Source organism: Pholcus phalangioides, unplaced genomic scaffold, assembly GCF_987345545.1.
Source record: "Pholcus phalangioides strain wild (caught in Gottingen) unplaced genomic scaffold, Ppha-v1.0 ptg000017l_1, whole genome shotgun sequence".
Lineage (NCBI taxonomy): Eukaryota > Metazoa > Arthropoda > Arachnida > Araneae > Pholcidae > Pholcus > Pholcus phalangioides.
This window is the reverse complement of record NW_028301610.1, coordinates 24,735,216-24,758,783: the sequence shown is the minus strand read 5'-3', so window position 1 is coordinate 24,758,783 and position 23,568 is coordinate 24,735,216.

Below are 23,568 nucleotides of genomic sequence, written 5' to 3'. Positions count from 1 at the left end.
TCGCGGGTCACTTAAGTTTTCTGTTAACGTGCCACTGGACACTTGAGTGATTTGGAACTGCACCGCGAATAACTTAAGTGATGTACACAAGCACAGCGGGGTACTCAATTTCTCTAGAACTGTGCCGCAGGTTACTTAGGTGAGCTATAAATGTTTCGCTGGTCACTCAAGTGAACCGGAAACGCTTCGCCTAGTTCATTTATACAAAATTAGGTTTTAGCCCACGGGTCACATCAGGTGACTCCGAAAGCCATATTCAGCACGCGAACCACGACGTGAGCATGTATGGGATAAAGTCCGCTTTAAGACTTACAGGATACCCCGTATTATTATTCTATAATGAATATAAATTCACTTTTGAAGTGGATTTTTCCTTATCGTTAAACTAGAAATTTTAGTATTTTTATAATATATTTAAATCTCAATGACTGTGTGTATTTGGATATATAGCAAGCGAATATATCTTAAAACACTCATTATCATTCAAGAAATTCTCGAACAAAATCCCAATCAAAAAAAAGACTCCGAAATCTTAATCAAACGCTCGAATTGTCTCTAAGCTCTTATCCTGTCAGCAAAACATGGCAACGTCTTGACATTCATTGGATATTTTTCAGGGAACAACATGTTGCTCATGGGTTCTTGTTTTCAACGAGGGTTGTTATTCTTTCATGCCACGACGTACTTGAAAATTTTGTTTTTCTGATTTTTCAAAATATATTCCCTACATCTCTTGACGTTGAAGAAGCGATTAATTTAATATCAAATTCCCAATCCACGTGCGGGGAAATTTCCACAACAAAATACTTCAAAACAACATGTTATTTCTCATCATTAGACCGAATACGAGACATCGAGAAGAGAAGGAATTTCTTTTGAAATAAAACAGAAAAATGTATGTTTTCAAAGACGCAAATAATATCTTTCGATTGCAAATGGTTTAAAGTATCAATTTATTCACGAGATATATTTTTCCAATTTATTATTATTTAAAATTCTCGTTATCCACGGAAATACGAGAACTTAACAAAATACAAGTCTTTCAAAGAAATATAACCACCGATAATAAAACCTTAGCATTACTTCAATGTTTTTGTCCATTAATCATCAAACCTTATTAACCACCCATTAAATTGATGGAATGCGACAATAAAATTCTTCGAGGGACTTAAAATATTTGCATCTCGGGGAAAAATGCAAAACGCTTTTGTTTCTTTTAAATGAACGCAGATTGTAAATTTTTTCGAAACTGTAAACCAATTAAAGTAAAAATGTTTGATTCGAAAAATTTGAAGATAAGAACAAATAGACGAAGTTGAGAAAAGTTGTTTTTAGACACATCATTAAATTACATCCGATTAGCGATTGGAAATATTTTAACTCCGAAAGATAATATTCACGTGAAAGTTTAAAAAAAAAGCATCGATGTTTACCCAAATGTTTATCAATTTCTAGATTTAATTTACATTTTGGGAAATATTCGATACGTTTTATGAAACTGAAGGTTTGTATCAAATTAAATTGCTTAGAAAAAAACTCAAGAATGTGGAAAAAGGGATGATGGAAAGTTGGGTTGTAATCGTTAATTCGATCTATGCAAATTTTTTTTCCTTCATCTGAATTTTTCCTCCAATTTTCTTTATCGTTTAAGTGAGGTAGGAGTTTGTATTTTTTGCTCTATTTAACTATTAATGAGAGTATTTGAATACATACAGCGAATACATCGTAAGAAACTTGTTATAACGAAACTGCAATCTAAGAAAAATCAATCGTATTATAGAAATACGTCTTCGAGATTTATTTCAGCTTAACAGCATGTATGGTACAATAAGTGCGGGGTATCCCAATTATTACGTAATGTCAGATTTCTGCAGATTTAGATAAAGATCAAAGAGACGGTCACTCATAAAGTCAGGGCAGGTAAATGTCAGGGGTAAATGCCCAACTTACTTGATTATTCATACGGTCACTCATAGCATCATTCATACGGTCACTCATACCATCATAGTTCACTCATACGGTAATTCATACGGTCACTCATTTGGTCAGGGCAGGTGAAATGTCGGGGGGGGGGGAGGTAAATGTCTAATCCATTTGATCACGCATAGGGTCACTCGATTGGTCACTCATATGGTCATTTACTGGGTCGCTCATGTGGTCTGGGTAGGTGAATTATTAGTGGCGAAATTTCCGGGGGGCCAAATGTACCGAGGACGAAACGTGCTAGTGGCAAGGTGTCCAGGACGCAATGTCGGGGGCAAAGTTTCCGTAAACCATAATTTATACGGAGTGTCCTGTTAAGTCATGCCTCTATTTATAAAAAATGATTTTTAATGAATATTTATGTGCCATCACCTAATGTCCTTCGGACTTCTTCATGCTTTAACGAGATATCTCGTTCTCGTAAAGGAAGCGGTCAAGCATTATTTCTAATTCAAAAGCTTTTATCTAATTTCTGAGCAAAAATATTATGTATACTTGAATAATCAATTTATTAAATTATTAAAAAAACATTTGATAAACACAGAATTTTTCTTAAAATACTTTTAATTGAAAAAAATATGATTATAAATAAATTAAACAATTAATTTAATAATGAATTTTTTAAGCAAAATTGTCTCTATTTTAAAAAATATTTTTTAATGATTTTTTTTGTCCCTCTTAAAAAACGGCTAAATTTATTATTTTCTAATAAATAGTATTTCTTCTTCTTAGAATATACATAGTATAAAACTTCTTACATTAGAACAAAGCAATTTCGATGTAAGCTGAGTCCAGCCGGGATTCAAACCGTACAAAATTCCGATCCGCTGAATCTTATTCTCTAGGTAAAAGTCAAAAATTCCATATCCAAAAGACAATAACTTTATCTTTCTCTTTGTTTAGTACCGCAAGTCACAAGGGTATTATATTGAAATATATTTCATTTTCTGAACCTGTCCATGAAAATTTTATAGCAACACTAAAAACTTATGTACTTAGATGTAAAAAAAATTGCAGTTATAAAAAAAAAAAATCCAGCTTATCCAGGAGATTTCTCGTATGTTATTTTCCGTTGTTTATTATAAATCATTCGACCAAAAAAATGCATATCTGGAGAGTTGAATGAAATATCCGAATTCTTATGATGTCGGGACGAGAAGAGAGTTAGTAGAAATGGCAAAAAATAAAATAAATAAAATGAAAATTTATATAAGAAAAGTTACTCGCATAGAAAATTGAAATTTCGCCATTTGACTTGCAACAATCCAAACAGCAGATAAAACGAGAGGAGAAAAATCGGAATTCTTTACGATGGTTTTTCCAGGAATGTCGCTAGTGCATGATGGGAAATTTTTGTTTTTTTTAAGGAAAAACTAAAATCGACGGTGGAACTCAGATTTTCGTTCAAAATATCTATAACCTGATCTGTCAAGTACTTTTAAGAAACTGCTGTGGAAAAAGGCTTTAAGAAAGCAGATCGCATAAGCAACTTCTCCATACGCTACACATTTATTTACTTTTTTTTTTAAATCTAAAAACTCTCTTTTTTGATGTTTTTATCATTTTTTTTTTTATTGTCTTTTATTTCCCGAAGCTAACCTTTCAAATGCAACATGTCTTCCTGGAATGGTTTTGATGTGTAAGGAAAGGATAATGTAAGGGAGAGTTTCTATCTCTTCTGAAATCTTTGTTGGTGTAATAACCCGGGTAGAATATTTTGTGGATTTGAATTTTATTGTTTAGAGATATTGGTGTATCAAAATACAGGGTGATTATTAGAGCCCGGAGTATATGAAAATTTCAATATTTCGGCCCTTTTTAGCATTAACGCATATAAATGCATGAAATCAAAGAATTTTCAGTATAAGTGCATATTTTTGAAGGTTAATTTTTAAGCTCACTCAATATTTTTATGGTTTTTCAAACAAATATTGTTCATAATATTTTCATAACATCGGTTCTTTTTCCCCGCAGGTGAAATTTTTTAGTGAATTAATACGTATTTATAAAGTATTTTATACGAATATTAACCGTTTTCTTGTAAGGCTATTCCTATGTTAATTTTTTTTTTTCTAAATAGTGTCGAAATTCTTTTGTTACTGCTATTTTCGTTATTGAGCAGCTGCGACAAACGGAAAATTAAATGTCTGAATAGAAATATGTAGAAGATATTTGCATATGCGGTATATATACATATGTACAGTATATATATGAGGGGATATTTTTTCTGTAAATGAAATACATATGCACTAAGAAATAGAAAAGATGCATTTTAAAAACACATCTGCTTTTTTTTTGCATGATGATTATTTCAATGCATATTATCTCATTTTTTATACATATTTCAGAATTTTTGACTTATTCAAGATTTCTAATGCGTATTCTGGGATGTTTAACGCATATTTTGGTATTTTAAGTGTACATTTTGTATTTTAAGTGTACATTTTGTATTTTGTACATTTTGTATTTTGTACATTTTGTATTTTGTACATTTTGTATTTTGTACATTTTGTATTTTGTACATTTTGTATTTTGTACATTTTGTATTTTGTACATTTTGTATTTTGTACATTTTGTATTTTGTACATTTTGTATTTTCTCAAAAACTACTCATTCGAATACAGCCAAATTTTCTGGATATCTTAGAGACAATGGGAAAATTTTTGATCACCAGGTGAATAAGTGGCGTTTTTTTTATTGAATTTTCCTTTTTTTCCATGGTTTTTATAGTGTGTATACGAAGTTTCAATGGAATACGTCCACCAAAACGAGCGCTACATAGGTCTGAGTAATTTCAGTGTACTGACACTACTCAGACCTATAAAGCGCCCGTTCTGATGGAGGTTTCCATCGAAACTATGTATATACGCTATATGGATTATGGAAAAAAAAAGAAATTCAATTAAAAAAAGCACCAATTATTCACCTGGTGGTCAAAAATGGAACTGTTTTCTTATTGCATAAATCTCTTTCCCATTGCCCTGTATATTCTCGGATGAGTAGTTCTTCTCAAAAACTACTCGGTACGGGAACTTAATTTATAATCACCCTGTATTTCGTTCATTTTGATGATTTTTGTAGTTTGTCAGTAAGTTTGTAAATTAAATGTTCGGAAATATTGAGTATTTTTGATGATTGAATACGTGTCTTAATTGATGAAAGAACCAATCAAAAAATTTAAATAAATAAATTTAAATTTTCCTTACGGATATCCGTAAAATCGTCAACGAAGATAGTTTTCATAGCTTATAAATTAAATTATGATAATTATGGTTTTCCTATCTCATATATTCGTCATATTCAACAATTCATTGTGGTTTTCCAGAATCTCATCATTTCCACTCATTAGTAATTTTTCAGTTATCATAGCAACAGTTGATTTGGCCGACCTGAGCAAAGTTTTTTGCGACAATTGGTGATTTTCAATATTTTTCTTTTTAACACTGTGTGTGTGTGTGTGTGTGTATCTGAATTTTACGTATTTTTCTCAACTAAATATGGTCACATGGCTATAATGTACTATTTCTTCCGTGAAATACATGATTTTTATTGCGATTTGTAAAAGCCCATTATTTTCTCGAAAGTCAGCGATTTTAGAAAATTGGTCCAAAATTTCTCCTAAAATAAATGATATCCCGCATTTTTTTCGATGAGATATAATTAATGTGTGGGTCTAATTTTTTATTTCAACATAGAGGATATATACTAATCACATCAAATACAACAATTGATTAACCTTTCTCTTGAAATATGACTACAAAGAAATCTTGTTATATATAGAACTATTAAAAAGAACTGTCAATTAGTAATATGATCTCATTATTAATGGGTAACAAGAAAGATTTTTTAGAAACTATGATAGTTGTGGAGGGCCTGGATCTTATAGCCATTACAGAATCTTGGGCAAACGATGGGGATGAATCTTTCTTACACATCTCAGGATACGATACTTTTTTGAGAAATAGATCTGATAGGAAAGGGGGTGGAGTGTTGATATACGTGAAATCATGTTTGAAGGCTAGAGAGTGTAACGTGCAGAGAAGTGATATTGAAACTATATGGGTTGAGCTTGCGAACAAAAGACGTCATAAACTTATTGTTGGGGTTTGTTACGATCCACCGAATAGGGATCCAAACTACATCGCCAAATTGCATGATGAAATTTCCTACATGTGTAAGCGTGAGAGGGTTCTCATACTAGGGGATTTCAATTACCCAGGTATTGATTGGGAGAACCTTTCATCTAGAGATCAGTATGAAAGAGACTTTCTTAAGTTGGTGCTCGAAAATTTTTTGGTATCAGCATGTATCAGAAGCCACTAGGGGTATTGTTATTTTGGATTTAGTTCTTACTAGTTCTGGGGATCTAGTTGAACATGTTTCGGTGGGGGAAGAGTTTTCTTCCAGTGATCATCGTATCGTCAGATTTCACTGTAACTTTTTCTCGGGTAAGGTTGATAGCAAAAGACTTGTTTTCGGAAAACTAACTTTGATGTTTTGAGAGAAAGGTTAGCGGAAGTTTTCAAAGACCGGTTGGAATCAGTAGGGGTGGTAAGCCGATGTTTGTCTGACCCATCCCTAGGGATATGCAGAATACTCTGTCCGAAGATCCTCACGGAGTTAGTCTTGTGCGTGCTAAGACGGTTAATAGTTAGGAATTGTCTATATAATAACCCGGTTAATATATATATAATAACCAGGAAACCGTTTGCAAGTCATGTCTTGAATTACATTCGATTTTTCCCCCTTTCTTTCTTTTTCCCCTTTTTTTTTCTTTTTGATACAATTCCAAAAATGTTAGTTAGACAGGCTGTTGACCCACTCTTTGGGTCGTATACCTGTCTCATGTTTACATCTCATTGAAATGCTATATTTCATATTACATTGTTCATATTCTTACTAGTCTATTATATGCATTCTATATACTTCAATTTGTACCAAAATTCACCATATGCAGTACACCTTAAATCTATATTATACAGAGTTTATCATCAATCTATGTATATCTTTGATACCATATATTCTTTGGTGCCATCATGATACCAAGAGCTTCATTGCATATAATCAGCAAAGTTTTATATATCTGTTAAACTTTAATATTATGCACTCTATTTTTATAATGTTTTATAATGTTTTCTTTCATATATAACGAATTAAGTCATTTGCTATGCTGGTTGAAACTGTATGTGTCAATGGTGGTAAGTCAATGGGAAGAATTTAGTACGAAGCTGTCTTCTGTTTTGCACCACGTCGTACCCTTTGTTCGAAAAATGCGTGTTTGTACATCGCACCCTCTATGGTTCACGGATAGCGCGCGTAAACTTTATCTTGAAAAGAAAAGAGCATTCAGAGAGTATAAAAGTGGACGAGGTGACCTATCATTGTTTACTGATAAAAGAAGAGTGTTGAGGAAAGCTATGAGGGATAGTAAAAAGGAAGTTGAATCTAGATTGGCAGATAACAGACTCTGACCCAAAACCATTTTTTTCGATACGTCAATAATGGATGTAAGGGGACAGTTGGCCCGCTCTCGATAGGAGGCTCTAGGTTAGAGAGCAATGTAGGCATGTGTAATGCTTTCAATGACTTTTTCGCGTCGGTTTTTAATGGAGACAATGATATTCGATATACGGGTGTTGCATGGGGTAATAAGACCCTCTACGATATTCAAGTAGAAGACGTGGAGGTCCTAAATCTTCTAAGAAATGTATGTGCAAACAAACCACCAGGACCAGGTGATATCCATCCCAGGGTCCTCAGGGATTGTGCTAATGAATTGTTGGGGCCAGTCGCACAGATATACAGGAGTAGTGTTGTTGAGGGTATCGTCTCAAGGGATTGGAAACTTGCTAATGTTGTTCCAATATTTAAGAAGGCTAGTAGAGAAGCTGTGTCCAATTATCGTCCAGTGAGTTTGACGAGTTCCCTCTCGAAAATTTTGGAAATTATCATCAAAAGGCAGTTTGTGAAGTGGATAGACGAGAATAATGTATTGTCGGATAATCAGCATGGGTTCAGGAAGGGTAAGTCACGTGTAACTAACCTCCTTTGCTTCTATGATCACGTGACTAAGGCTTTGGGTAAGAGCAAAAATTAAGATGTTGTTTACCTTGATTTCCAGAAGGCATTCGATCGGGTCCAACATGGTAAACTCATGAAGCGTTTACACGAGATTGGGATTGGGCGCAACTTGCAGAATTGCATAGGTCACAACGGGTTATGGTGAACGGGGAATTCTCTAGTTGGACAGGCGTCACAAGTGGAGTTCCTCAAGGAAGTGTCCTTGGCCCCATACTTTTTTCACTTTTTATCGATAAACTCGATCAGGGTATCGATGGTATTACTAGCAAATTCGCAGATGATGTGAAGCTAATGGGGGTAATCGGGAATCAAAGCGATAGGGAGTTGCTGCTTAAACAGGATTGCAGCATGGGCAAATGAATGGAGCATGACGTTTAGCGTTGATAAGTGCATGGTCGTTTTCATTTTGGTTCGAACAACCCACGATTCTCTTACGAGTTGAATGGTGTCACTATCCCGGATGCAACTAGGGTCACCGATTTGGGAATTCTCATTGACGAGCGGCGTAGGTTTTTGTGAACATTGTTCAGCGGTGGTCAGAAAAGCGAATAGAATGCTTGGTCTCATTTTCAAAAAGGTCTCCTGGCGTTCTCCTAAAGTCATTCTTCCGCTTTTTCGAGGCCTAGATCGCCCTGGACTGGAGTATTCTGTAAGGTTTTGGAGACCATACCTACAGAGAGACCTAGACTTGGTTGAAGGGGTGCAGAGAAGAGCTACGTGTGTCCTTATTGGCACACGGGGCTTGAGTTATGAAGAGAGACTTCATTTTTTGAATATGTTTACATTGGATGAACGCAGGTGTCGAGGAGATATGATTGAAGTGTTCAAAATTTTCAATTGGATGGACCATGAAATTTTAGTACACCGCCAATCGACTGCTTTTACAAGGGGACACCAGTATCGATTGGTAAGGGACAATGCAAGGCTATGGTGTCGCAGGGAATTTTTCTCTAATAGGGTTGTTAATAAATGGAATAGCTTACCCACGGAGGTAGTAAATTGTAACACAATTGACACGTTTAAAAAGAAATACGATAAACATATTGGGGTAAATCGAGAAGCTATCCATACTTAGAATAAGACAGCCATAAGTATTCTTTATGGGCATTGTATAATTTTTATCACGTGTATATATTGTTTATAATTTTTATTAATTGCATTTTTAATTGGGTTGCTGTATTTTTGAAATATATGACATCCATATTTTTATGGGCATCTTTTTCTCAGCCACCTCGTTGGACATTTTGCCTGTTGTGGCGTTGTATTTGTATTTAACTACAACAATATTGTTTGGTCAAACAATACTGCAAATATCACTCATTAAAAACATTCAATTTTAGTAATAATTCAATATTTTCGTGATCAGAATCAGCGCGCTTTTCATTAAAATCACACTTATAGCCTATATTCTCTCAATGTATAGAATGTATACATTGTGATAAAAAAATATATATATACTACAGAAATAAGAAAATAGAAACTGCAAAAGAAGTTTAAAAATGTATAAGAAACGTTATTCGCATAGAAAATTTAAATTTCGGCATTTGACTATAAACAGCAGACGAAGAGATAGGAGAAAGATCTCTGATTTCTTTACGATGGTTTTCCAGGAATGTCACTAGTGTATGATGGGGGGGAAAAAATTCAGAATTCAGGAAAAACAAACTAAAATCGATGGCGGAACTCGGATTTTCGTTCGAAATATCTATAACCTGATCTGTCAAGTACTTTTAAGAAACTGCTGTGGTAAAAGGCTTTAAGAAAGCAGATCGCATAAGGAATTTCCATACGCTGCATTTATTTTGTTATTTAAAAAACTCTCTTTTGATGGTTTTATCATTTTTTTTACCCTTTCTTTTATTCTCAAAGCTAGTTTTTCAAGTACAACATGCCTTCCTGGAATGGTTTTGATGTGTAAGAAACAGCACAAAAATGGATAATGTACGGGAGTTCCTATCTGTTATGAGATATTGGTTTGTGCAATAACCCGAGTATATTATTTTGAGGATATAAATTTCATTATTTAGAGATATTGATGGATCAAAGAATTTTTGTTCATGTGGGATAACTTGATATTTTTTACTGTGTGTATGAAGTAGTCTGTCAGAGATGAAACATTCAGAAATTAAGTATCGTTGATGATTGAGAGAGAGAGAGAGAATTCCGTGTGTTACTTAATAAAACCCCCTCTCGTCTAAAATATCAAGAAAATTGTAAGAGAAATTGAAATTTCTTTATGAGAAAAGGTCTAAAATCGTCAATAAAGATAGTTTTCATAACTTATGAATTACATAATGATAATTGGGCCTATAATTATTGAATTCTCATCTCATATGTTTGTCATATTCAATAATCGATTTACTGCGATTTCCAGAAGCTCTTCATTTTCCACCCTTTAATAGTTGTTTTTCAGTGATATTAACAACCGCTCCTTTTGCCGATTTCAGCAAAGTTTTTTTGCGACAATTTGTGATGCTCTGTATTTTGCGTTTAAAAAAAATATCTAAATTTTACGTATTTTTCTCAATGAAATATGGTCAGTTAGCTATAACAAACGAAATTTTTTCGTGAAATAAGTCTTTTTAATGATATTTGTAGCAGCCTTTTATTTCCACGCAATTTAGCAATTATAAAACAATTGGTCTAATTTTTTTCCTTCAATTAGTTCACTGATATCCCGTATTTTTCTCGATGAGATATAATTAGTTTAAGCGTGTGGGTCTATTTTTATTTCAACCTATGAGGATACTACTTATATCAAATACAACGATTGATTAATTTTTCACTAATATATAACTAGAAAGAAACATTGTTGCATGTAGAACTGTTAAAAAGTGCTGTCAATTAGCAATATGATCTTATTATGAACTACAACAATATTGTTTGGTCAGAAAAACGGCAATTATTGATATTGAAAACGTTCAAACGTTCATTTTAGTGCTAATTTAATATTTTTGATCAGTGTATTTTTCATTAAAATCACATTTATATCTACTCTCAATGTCTATACATTGTGATAAAAGATATATATTATAGGAAAACAGGAAAAATAGAAATAGCAAACAAATAAATAAAATGTATAAGAAACGTTATTCGCATAGAAAATTGAAATTTCGGCATTTGACTTGCAACAATCTAAATAGCAGATAAAGAGACAGACGGGCAAATCCGAATTCTTCACGAAGGCTTTCCAGGAATGTCACTAGCGCATTATGGGTAAAAAAAAATTCAGAATTTAGGAAAAACTAAAATCGAACTCTCAGATTTTCGTTCCGAATATCTATAACCTAATGTGTCAAGTAATTTTGAGAAACTGCTGTAGAAAAAGACTTTAAAAAAGCAAATCGCATAAGCAACTTCCATGAACTACATGTATTTTATTTTTTTGAAAAAAAAAACCCCTCTCTTTTGATGTTTTTGTCATTTTTTGTTCTTTTTTTCCTCAAAGCTACCCTTTCAATTGCGACATGTCTCCCTGGAATGGTTTTGATGTGTAAGAAACAGCACAAAAAGATAATATACGGGAGTTTTAAGTGTTCTAAGGTAGTTCTTTTTGTAATAACCAGAGTAGAATAAAATAAATAAATAAATAGAATGGGTTGAGGATTTAAATTTCATTTAGCGATATTAAGGGATCGAAGTATTTTGTTAATTTTTGGATAATTTTTTTTCTGGTATGCAAATTGTCAGGAAAAATTTGAGAAATAAATAAATTTATTTATATATTTTTGATGATGAACTCCATATAATACTCTTGATGAAACGTTCTCTAAAATATCAAAAGAATTTCCAAGAGAATTTAAAATTTACCATATAAATAGGTCTCAAATTATTGATGAAGATACAGGGTGATCAGCGAATAAGCCATTATTTCAAAATTAAATATCTGTACAACAAAGAACAATAGAATTATGCGGTAAACGGTACGTTTATTAGCAAAACTGTAAGAATGTTGTACAGAAATTTCAAAAATTTAGTTTTTTTTAAATTTTAAAAAATTAGTTTTAAAATAGTAGTTTTCCTAATTTATAAATCATGTTATAATAACTATGACTATATTTAATGAATTTTCATCTCATATTGCTTATGTTCAATATTTTTTCCGTTAACAACATATCATTTCACTGTCATTTCCGAAAACATTTACCACCCATTGGTAATTTTTCAGTAATTTCAGCAACATTTGGTGATTTTGCCGACTTATGTTTTCGTGCAATGTTTTGGCAATAAACTATTTTTTGACAATAACATTTGGTGATACATTTCACGTTTTGACATCCCAATTTTCTTTATTTTTATCAATAAAATAATGTGATCACCTTGCCATAACTTACGATTTTTTTCGCAAAATACATTTTTGTTCACTGCAGTAGCTTTTTATTTTTCAGCAATCTGGCAATTTCAACAAATTTTTCCAAAATTGAATTTTTCTGTTACAATTATTAGTGATATCACGTATTTTTCTCGTTGAGATATAGTTACCCTGAATATAAAGGTCTTATTTTTTTATTTGATGTCAATGACAACAATATTGAATAATTTCCCGCTCAAAATATGACCAGATAGAAATTTCATTGTATATAGTAGTGTCAGAAAGATCTATCAACTAGAGTAACGTGAGCGTACATCCACAACAATATTGTTTCCAGAAAAACTGCAATTATTGTTCGTTGAAAACGTTAATTTTGGTGCTAATTTAAATACTTTGATCAGTATATATTTCATTAAATTAAAACAACACTCATATTCACTCTGTGTCTAGAATTTACGATTGCGTCTGTAATTCTCTTTATATAACAAGTGATATATATTACTTTGAAACTATTATATTTTATGCCAACCTCGTGATCTCGGCCCCATTTATCTCAACAGTTGTTGCACGAACGGAATGATTAGCGGAGTTTCCGGAGTCATACAAAATTTTGGTTACATTGTGTGGTTTACGTGATTACATGAAACTCTTTTCTCATTATATACTTGACCCCGAATGCCACCGTTTATGAAATTATGGATCAAATTCCTCCTCTTTTACCCTTAGCTGAAAATTTCAAATATTTTCATCTGAATGATGGCGTTAATATTCACCACACGCAAGCACGTTAGCAAAGCCCCGTTTTTGGTAAACGTCGTTAGCTAGATGAAACAAAGAAACGATTCAGGTCAGCTTCATCAGCACGCTATCAGTTTCTGAATGATAGCAGTAAAGTATATATATAAACCTTATATAAGGGGTCTTTATACGTTTTAACATGGTGAAAAAATATGCTCTAGCATATAGGCCAACGACTGGCCCGCGAGGTGATTTTGTGCCCCCCCTCCCCCCCGACAAAGTAAAATGCTTTGTAAAATGATTTTTGATTATTATTTTAGGTACTACTTACATTCATTAATTATTTCTACTGATGAAAATAATTTACTAGGATATTGTTCTCATCATACTGCCTTGGCTTTTTTGAACAACAAATTGTTCATAAAGTTTGCTATATACAGCCTTTTTTTAATATTATTTTCCGCCACCTCGGTCGAAAAGTTTGTTGCCCTTGTACAGAAAATTTGCATGTATATTTGGAGTTCTGCTCACACTTGGACAAAACATTTTGAAGTTGATGAACTATCACAATGGAGCCTAATAAATACAAAAAGCCAAAATGTGTGACATTTGATGGTCGGGTTCATATTGGGCCGTTGACCAACAGTTTCACGACCGGGAAAGATGATTATTTTTACCAAAAACTGAAAACTTTGATGACTAAATTTCGACATAAAAGGTTGGTGGTATTCCACGCTGCACCAGACTGGCACTTCAAACCGAGTAACCGATATTCTGGTTAAAGAAACACCACACTAGAGATACCTCTAGTATGGTATTGATTGAAGAAGGTAGGTCTCTCCCGTAATAAGAATACATGTGTCGAAATGGCCGTGGTCCCATTACGTGTTTTCCCATTCCCGACAACTTTGGGCAATATGATTCCCGTGACTGATGTTTTGCAGGCTTTTTATAATGCCCCGGACGCACCAATAATTGATGCGTCCGGCCGCACTGAGTATTGCTCTGGGGGGAGGGGGTGCCAAACCACGAGTAAGGGAAAAAATGCTGAAAATTTTAAAAAAAATATGTTTTGTCTGTTGAAATTCGAACTATGAATGTATTGGATGGAATAACTTTTGAAGGAGAAACTGCAATTTTTTATGTATCACATGTAGCTAAGAACGCAACAAGAACGATTATGTGTCCATTCATGAAGAAATGGAGGAATACAAAGCCCAAGGTAAAAACTTAACCACTAAATTGTCCGTGTTTCACCATGTTACTTGTAGCGTATAACAAATCTGCGAATTTTCTGGGTCATTTTAATGGTGCGGCTTATACGCCGGAGTGGAGGTCCATGATGCTGCAATTGACTATTATACTGGCCCACGAACAAAAAGAAGTTGGCCACCCCTGCCGTAGTATAGAAATATCATAAAAAATACTATTTATATATAACCATTGATTTATTTCAAAATTTTTACAAATATTTTTGATCGTACATACTATCCTATGCCAGTATAAAATTTCATAGCTCTAATACTTAACTTTTTCAAATTTAAAAACAAAATGCATTAAAAACAGCTGGTGTTTATGATAAAATAGCATGACATCAATGTAATTGAATAAAAATTGAAAAAAAAACTGTTCAGATCATGAAATGAAATAAAAGATTGAGATATCATTGGCTCAATATTAAAAATTCAAAAATATCAAAAATTAAATTTTTTAGTGCATGATGTAAAAAGTTAAAATTTGATTTTAAATAAGATTGAGTCAATGAATCAATAAAATTGCGATCTTTTGGTAATTTTTTGAATTGAAGTTTCCTTTGTGTTTCGAATTAAATTTTCATGTTATTTTATCATGCACAGCAAACTGTTTTTAAAGCATATTTTTGAAAATTTGCAAAAAAAATTAAGTATATGAGATATGTACAACTTTATATTGGCATAGTTATAGCATATACAATCAAAAATATATGCAAAAAATTTTAAATAGATCAATGGTTAAATAATAATTTTAATGTGTGAGAGAGAGAGAGGAGAGCAGAGAGAGAGCATAATTTTTCACCACGTCAAAAAATGGTATTAATTCAAGCCTTATAATTCAAGTTTCCTTTATAAGCTTTTTAGTAATCATAGGAACGGTCACCATATTGTCTTAGTTGTGCCTTGATTTTACAAACATGTTTATTTTCATATTAGCGTATATCACTTTCGCAAAACGGTATTAGTTCTAAATTATGATAGGAAGCCCAAAAATTACGTTCCCATCTTTTGGCTCGATAAAACATTGACACACACCACAATTAGCTAAACAATTGTAGACAGATTCGCTTAACAAGTCGGAGCGACACACAGAAATAAAATTCGCCGCGTTTAAGCAATAGTTTATTAATAGACAAAAGTCTCTAGACATAGTTGCAGACATTTTGCATTGATGGAATTTATATGGAAGCAAATGGTGTTGCATGAAGTAGAAATTCCCAGAAACTACCTCATTAACTTAAAAGTTATATCAAACATATTTATTCAAAAATGCAGTCAAACTTCACGGCTCGAAACAACACGGCTTCGAGCAATCGAAAGTTTCTGTTTTTCGATAATTAAGTAATAGCAAAAAGAAGCGTATCCTTATTGTTCCTGGCACCGTAATAAGGAAACGCGTAGAAAGCGAGTGAGAGTAAAAGCGTGTTGTGTTTTAGTTGGTCATATCTCATCCCCAATCTCAGACCATACGACAAGATACATCGTCGTAGATTGATCAGAGTCTCGCTCAAAGACCAAGACCTCCGTTTCTGTGAACATACTTTGAAGTTAATGAAGAGTCATGGCCTCGCAAACGAGGTTATCTCGCCGAGGAATCATTCCGAGTACACTTATAATAAATCGCTTCCATAGATTTTTGTCACGGTGGCTTAAGACCAGGACTTTTCTTACCGTCGGGTCTCCTCTTTTACTTATAACTATATACGATATTTATGTATGTATTACCTTTGTTAATATTTTCAAAGATAACCGGAGACACCTTTTTTAGGGGATAATAACACCAATTTGGATTTTTGCTGAAGGAACCATTCACATGAAAAAAAAACACGTTGAATTTTTGATATTCAATATCACAAACTGAAAGTAATTAAGGTTAAACAATACTAAAAACTTTCCCCTTTTAATCGAGAATTTTTTTTTTTATATTGGCTAGAACACATTCAGTTTCTTAATATGTTTGTTTCATTTCGAATGTATAATGATATATGAATGTTTGCAAGTCCATCATGCCCATACCTGACATATTAGAACTATTATGGCATGAAAAGAAACTTAGCTACTTTTATTCAAAGATACAGTCACACCTCAGTTTTGAACAATTCAGTTTACGAACATTCATTCATTCATTCAAACCGACCACAACTCCGGTCTATCACCCTAGGCAATTTACTACCGATTGAGTTGTGCTGGAATCATGAGTGTCCCCCCCCCCCAAAATCTCCTGCTTCCCCCGGGCCGTGAAAACGATTATATACAATAAACAGTGTATGTACATCCCACAAAATGCACATACAATACGATTATACACAATATATATATCACACATAATACACAAAGCTGCCTCGCGACATTTGGCCAGTCGTGGTTCAGCTTCAAAGTTCAGCCTCTTCGCGAGCAGTTGCCTAATTGGCGCTATTTTCACTGCGCTGTCTCGCGACAGTTGCCCATACGGCGCAGCCTTTGCTCTCTTCCGAGTAACGTTCGCAGATCCTGTGGACAGTTGAGTGGTGGGCTCTCAGGTGAGCCCCAGTGCTCGGTTGAGCCCTAGCTGCCTTGCCATTGTTGCCAGCCGGCCTTTAGGCGAGCCAATGGGTCTCTGGGTGCTGCAGTTTACGAACAGCAAAAAATGATTCGGTTTACAAATTAGTCTCCGTTTATGAACACACAAACGGACCAAATCCCGAAGGAAGCATGTTTCTTGATGGCGGTTTTTTTTCCGACAGAAGAGTTGGGTGAATAATACATCGCATTGAAGTGAAGTTCCCTCCTTCAAATACGACTCCTCCTCTTATATAGCCGATGGATTAGCAGGTTGATTTCAAACTTCAGGGAGCTCTGAAGAAAATAACTTTTTAAATATATTTTGCAATAATATATATCAGACATATAGAACTAACACACTTCTAGAAACATAATTGTATAATCTTAAATTGCATAGTTCTTATCTACAAAGCTTGGCAGCAAGTGTTTAACCAAATCATGAATTTGGCTTGGAGGAACTAACAATCTTTATTGCAAGGAAGATTTCAGGGTGACGTTGAGATTATAGTTGATGTGTTCAAGAATTCATACATTCCGTTTACATTTCATCTCTTTCGAATTATGGTAATTTTTTCAGTGTTGGCTTAATAATTATCATCCGTTTAAAAGTTCGCATTAGGCAATCTTCGAAGTTCCAAGAACGGATTAATTCATTTTACATTCATTTACGAACAATTCGGTATACGAACGGACATTAGGAACGAATTAAGTTCGTAAATTCAGGGGTTGACTACTTTGAACACGTTTTAATGGCAAATATAAATTTTCTTTCACTAATTTAAGTGCTTCATCCCTGCAATGGAGAGCCGTCTTCAGAACATCGTGCTCTAAAACCACAAACAAATAAAATCATTGAAGGGGGGGGGTGTTTACTATCGGTCGTTTAGATAAGAGATATTTGCTTTCAAAAACCAATCAAGCTCATCCAATACAAAGAGCGAACTCTTAATAAACGACTGACAGTAAACACACGCGCCCCTTCTCTTCACCGGTTTATTTGTTTGTGTTTCAGACCACGATGTTCTGAAGAACCATTCATTGCAGGGCCTGCATTTCGCTCGGCGCAAACATTTTTTAACACTCTTTAAGTACAAAAGTAAAGTTTCTTCCGTTGATTTACGCGTTTCGGCCTTGCTCTCTATGGGAAGCCGTATTCAGAACATCGTGGTCTGAAACCTTTAAAGAGAAGGGGGCATATTTACTGTTCGGTTGTTTGTCAAGAGTTTACCCTTTGTATTGGATGAGCTTGATTGGTTTTTGAAAACAAATACTTAGCTCTTGTGTAAACGATCGGCTCTCTCTTCAACAGTTTTATTTGTTTGATGATTTCTCTCTATCAGACCACGATGTTCTGAAGATTGTTCTCCATTGTAGGGCCGAAACACGTGAAATAATGAAAGAAAATTTATAACACAGAGATAGACGGCTTTTTTTTTCTCAGCCCAATATATCGAGGAAACAATTATTTTCTGGATACTATGCCGAGGTAAACTCGGAAAGAAAAGTCATCTGGTTTCCGCCGGGACTTGAACCTAGGTCCTCTCGCAAACCATGCAAGCATACTACTATCTACATCACATTAGCACTACACCACCTTGGTTCCAGTCTCGATGGACCATTCACCCAATATATCTGTTTCCTTGATATATTGGGCTGATAAAAAAAGCCGTCTCTCTCTCTCTACCGTCCCACTTAGGTGCTATTTGCTCAAGTTGAGGCTACTAATGGCTACTAGCGCCTCGCGTGAAATAAAGAAGGCAGGGTCGTGTTTCCAGTGGTGTAGATTGTAGCATGCTTGTGCCGGGTTCGAGTCCCGGCGGAGACCAGATGGCTGTTCTTTCCGACTTCACCTCGGCATAATATCCAGATATAATATACCTCTTTCCTGAAAATTTATAACTGCCTTGAAAACTTTGTAAGAATTTCTTTGAATATTGGAATTAGAAAAATACGGAATAAATATATATATATAACCAACCTCAACTTCATCCTTCCATTGGAATTTCATTAAATGACAAATCGGATAAACATTAAAAATGGTAAAAAAAATTGGTTTTTACGAAAGACTGCAGGAAGCAATTTCTTTTCAATTTGTGTAAGTGAATAAAAAGAAACCAAGTACTATACTTTAAATGTCATTACGCATGTAAAATAACTCAGACTATATTAAAAAGAAATAAAACATGAAGAAAGAATCGATTCGAGTCCTTTTTAGTTGATTGTTTCTTGGAAGAATTTGAAAAATTTATGCAGTTTGTCAATATCGCAGTGATTTTTTTTATGCGTTTACAAGAACTGGAAATTTCTCATATGATGAAATACCACGAAACGGTTTTTTTTAATGATTCGTTTAGTATCAGTTATCATCCAATCTAAGGCATCCAAAACGTATTTTAGGCTTTATTTCTGATAAATATCATGTTTCACGTAGAATGTTCGAAGAACGAAAATTCGACGGTTGATTCTAAAATTGCATCAGAGTAATGGAAGTTTTCAGACAAAATGATCGTAAAGCAATAACTGGGAAAAATATAGAATTAAATTTGTTTTATCGATGAAAAAAATGTAAATTAATACATTTCTGCTCTCTCTATTACATCGAAAATACAGGTTGAGTGAAAAGTCCATGACACATTTTAAAAATTAATAAAATATTAATCAATTTCACAAAAAATTTACAGTTATTACTAAATTACTTATTATGGAGTAGTTTTTTTGATAAATTAAAAAAAAATGTGTTCAAATTTTCACGCACAGGTAACACCGTAGCTATCACAAAATAACCCGACTTACGTAAAACACGACGTAAACAGTGTATAATTTATTAAGTGAATGAGCCCGTGAGGGATTATAAGTTTTATGAGTGAGCTATGAGCGAGCTATAAATTAAATTTTGAACTGGGTTTTTCAGTTTAACAATAAAAAAAAATCTCTATGACACAATAAATATTTTAGTGACAACCAATACTGTTTCATATCAATTAATTAATTTTTAAAATGTTCCATGGACTTTCCACCTTGTATTACTAATTTCATAATATTTTGAACGAAAATTCATCGAGCTGAAATTACTTAGCTATCCGCGTTAAAAATTTAAAATACTTATATTAAAAAATAGTTTTTATATTTTACCTAATTATTATTTTACGCGTGTGAAACTCTCACAGTTGAGTTTTATATTGAGTCTGATATTTTGTTTTATATTTCATAATAATTCCTCAATCAACAGTAGAATTTTTATTTTTCCGGACAAACACCACGAGAATCACCTTGTGTAATCATTGGATTCATTCAAAATTTACGTAGAAAAAACAAGAAGCAAATTAACCGCAAAACTAAATCAGCGGGAAGATGTTGAACTAAAAAAACGGTGCCATATTATCCTGAAATGGGAAAAACTGGCCAAAAATTATTACCGAGAAACCGAAAAGGGATAAAACTAATCTCAACTAAAAAATTATGCAAAAAGAAAGAATAAATTAACTGGAGAAATATCCCGAGTGGAACAGAATATTGTACGTATAAAATTCAGTCGAAGAATTTTTCTTTCGTATAAATACTGTATGAGTACGTTGAAAAAAATAAAATCGAAAGACTTTAACTGCACGAATATTTTTCAAGATAAGGAAGGGATAAGCGTACACGCATGCTTAGATTTGCGTTCCGTGATGCTAAACTTCTTTCCCATTTTTTCTTATATATAGTGTGTTCCTTTTTTCTCCTTAATTTTCTTCTAAGGTCGAAATAAATCCGAAGAAAAGCGAGCTGCAATTATTGAATTATTCGCCCAAGATGTCTCTCCAAACATACACGCACCAAAGAGCAAGGCGCTCGTCAAGTATGCGGCTGCGTGTTGGACTTCAAGTTGTCTTTAAAAGAGAGATATAAGTCTTATAAGCAAATCTACTACATCTCGGGTGCTTTTGGAAATTGAACGAACACACACAATGTACATAGAAATAGCGAAAACTCATTCTAATTTCAAGGTGATTCTTTTGCGAGATATTCAAAGATGACACTTGCATTGTTTCGAAGACTAAGTTGTCAAATTTCTGCTCAAGATGAAAATGTCTTTTCTAACTTTCGGTGCAAAAACTTCGTGACTAAAAGAACAATATTATACTTGTCATAAAAATTCTTTCTTCAGTAATTCAACCGAATTCTTTAGGGAGAGCGAGGTTTTCTTAGAAATGTATTTTTCTGAGAATTTTTAAGGGTATTCAAATCACACATGTTTTTTCTCGGATTTTCCAAGTTTTTGTTTTATGATATTTAATTTAATTCAAATATTTAATCTCCAGCTCCAAGATGCGTGACGAAAAGAAATCTTCACGTATTTTTCTGAGTTGACTTAATGCTAGGATTAAATGCAAAAAAAATGATTTACTAATGGTAAACCCCATTCATCCCGTACAGCCATTCTGTTTTACATAACACAATAATTGTTTTACCTGCATCAGAAATCTGGCTTAAAATAGGGTGAGTTGAAATGAGTATGACTTATAAAGTAAGCTTAGGGTCACATTGAATAGTTGAAGCTAAAAAATTAACCAGCATACTTTGAATTTCATGTTTCAACAAATTTTGTTTTGAGTGAAGATAGGGTGATAAATTAGGTTATAGTCATTTTCTTAGCTACAAGTCCATGGGTTGAAATTGATTAAGAGTTATTGAATTACCGTTTGTTAGCATCACAATGAACGAACTCTTTTTGAGAGAGGCAAAAAAGTTTAATTTTTGGTATGAAATTGAGACCTTCTCTGTAAAAATGGAAGATACTACAAAAGACTTGGGATTTCATTTACGAATCATGGCAAAATTTCATCTTCATATATTGCAGCCTATCAAAAATCAATGGAATGGTTTCATCACTTATGAAGTTTTGATCGAATAAAACAATTCTTTATTTAAAAAATTATCACTTAGGGTGGAGTTCATCGACATGGTTTAAGCTATGGTCGCAATTAGGAGGATAAGAGATCGATACGGATAGGTTAAATTCAAGTATTTAACCAATCCGTGTCGATCTCCTATCAAAAATTGTGACTATAGTTGAAACCATGTCGGTGACTACCGTCCTCATAATCTCTATGATCTAAGCAATATAATCCTGTGACTACGCTTGAATTTCATGAGTATTTTTCACTGAAAATCGTGCAACTCGGGGAGGCGTACGTTTATGGGAATTACTGTACTTAAATGTTGCAAGATCATCTACGAATAATCAGTCAAAAAGTGAAAATTCATTTGTAATAAAAACAGCTCCATAAAACAATAACCGGGGACAAAAAGTAAAAATTAAAATTTCTATACGACCTTCAATTGAAATTTTCAATTACTAAAATTTGCACCTATGTCCGTTATACTGAAAAAAAAATCCTAGTAACAATGGAATGGAAATAAGCTGAAATAACAGTGATTAAAACTGTTGATTTCTGAAACACACTTTGACTTACTAGAAGGTCTCTAAAATTTTCAAGACTGAAAAGACGCGGAAAGTGGCAAAAATCAAGAATTTTAATCACTGATATCTCAGCGAATTTCCATCCCAATAACCACGGAGTGATTTTTTTCAGTACAATAAAGTGAGTCAGAATATTAAATAATCAACATTTTCCGATTGAGGGGGCACATATGTAACTTTCAACATTAATATTCCCTCTGCCAATTAAAATTTTGTGGAAAATTTGACTTTTTTTGATGATATTTTTAAATATTTTACTTCAATGATTTTAGCCGCGGAATTTTTTATTATTTCTCAACACTCGCCGAGAAAAAATTCAGTATAGATACAGAATTTCAGTATAATGGAGGCTGTACCCGAGTTTCCAATTCAATGGAAGCCTTATAATAATCGATAAGTCAATGATCGAGCATCATCACACAGCGGGTCTTTGTAACCGCGCTGAATGATCACTCACACAACTCAAAATCGATTAGAATCGAGTGAATACGAAGAATTTAGACCCAAAATCTGACTCTGTAGTCGTTTCAGAAGCGTCTACATTACGGCAATGACAGCAATTGGTTGGCATCCAAGCTTCAAGCCTAGGTTGCGATATAGGCAGCGATTTTTTGTACTAATTTAGATCCACAAATCACTGAGTTTGATTGCAGAAATTTAAAATTTCAGACAGTTTGAGCCCCTTCTATCAAACCTTCAAGAACCATTGCAAAAAATTATAGAAAATAATTGTCTTTTCCCCCTAAATTTAAGCTATAAAGTTCTTATTTATGCCAACTAATAAAGCACAAACATAAACGCCACAGCAGGCAAACTGCCCAACGAAGTGGCCGAAAAAGATGCCCATAAAAATATGGATGTCAAATATAGCCAAAAGTATATCACGTTTACGCATTTATTTATATCGGATACACGTAGAAATAAATTATATTCATATTTTTTTGAACATTAATAGTTATAAATGTGACTGAATAAAATCAGTTAATAAGTAAAATAGAGGGTTAATTTCAATATGAGGGGAATAAAATAAATTTACGATTGATTTTAAAATTGAATTAAAATCGATCAGCATAACAGAAGTGTTGAAATATTTTTAAAAAATAAATATTTCAAAAATTGGAGATAGTTTCATTAACATAAAATAATAGTTAGATAATTTTAAAAATTAAAATTAATTCGCCCCCCCCCCTAAAAAA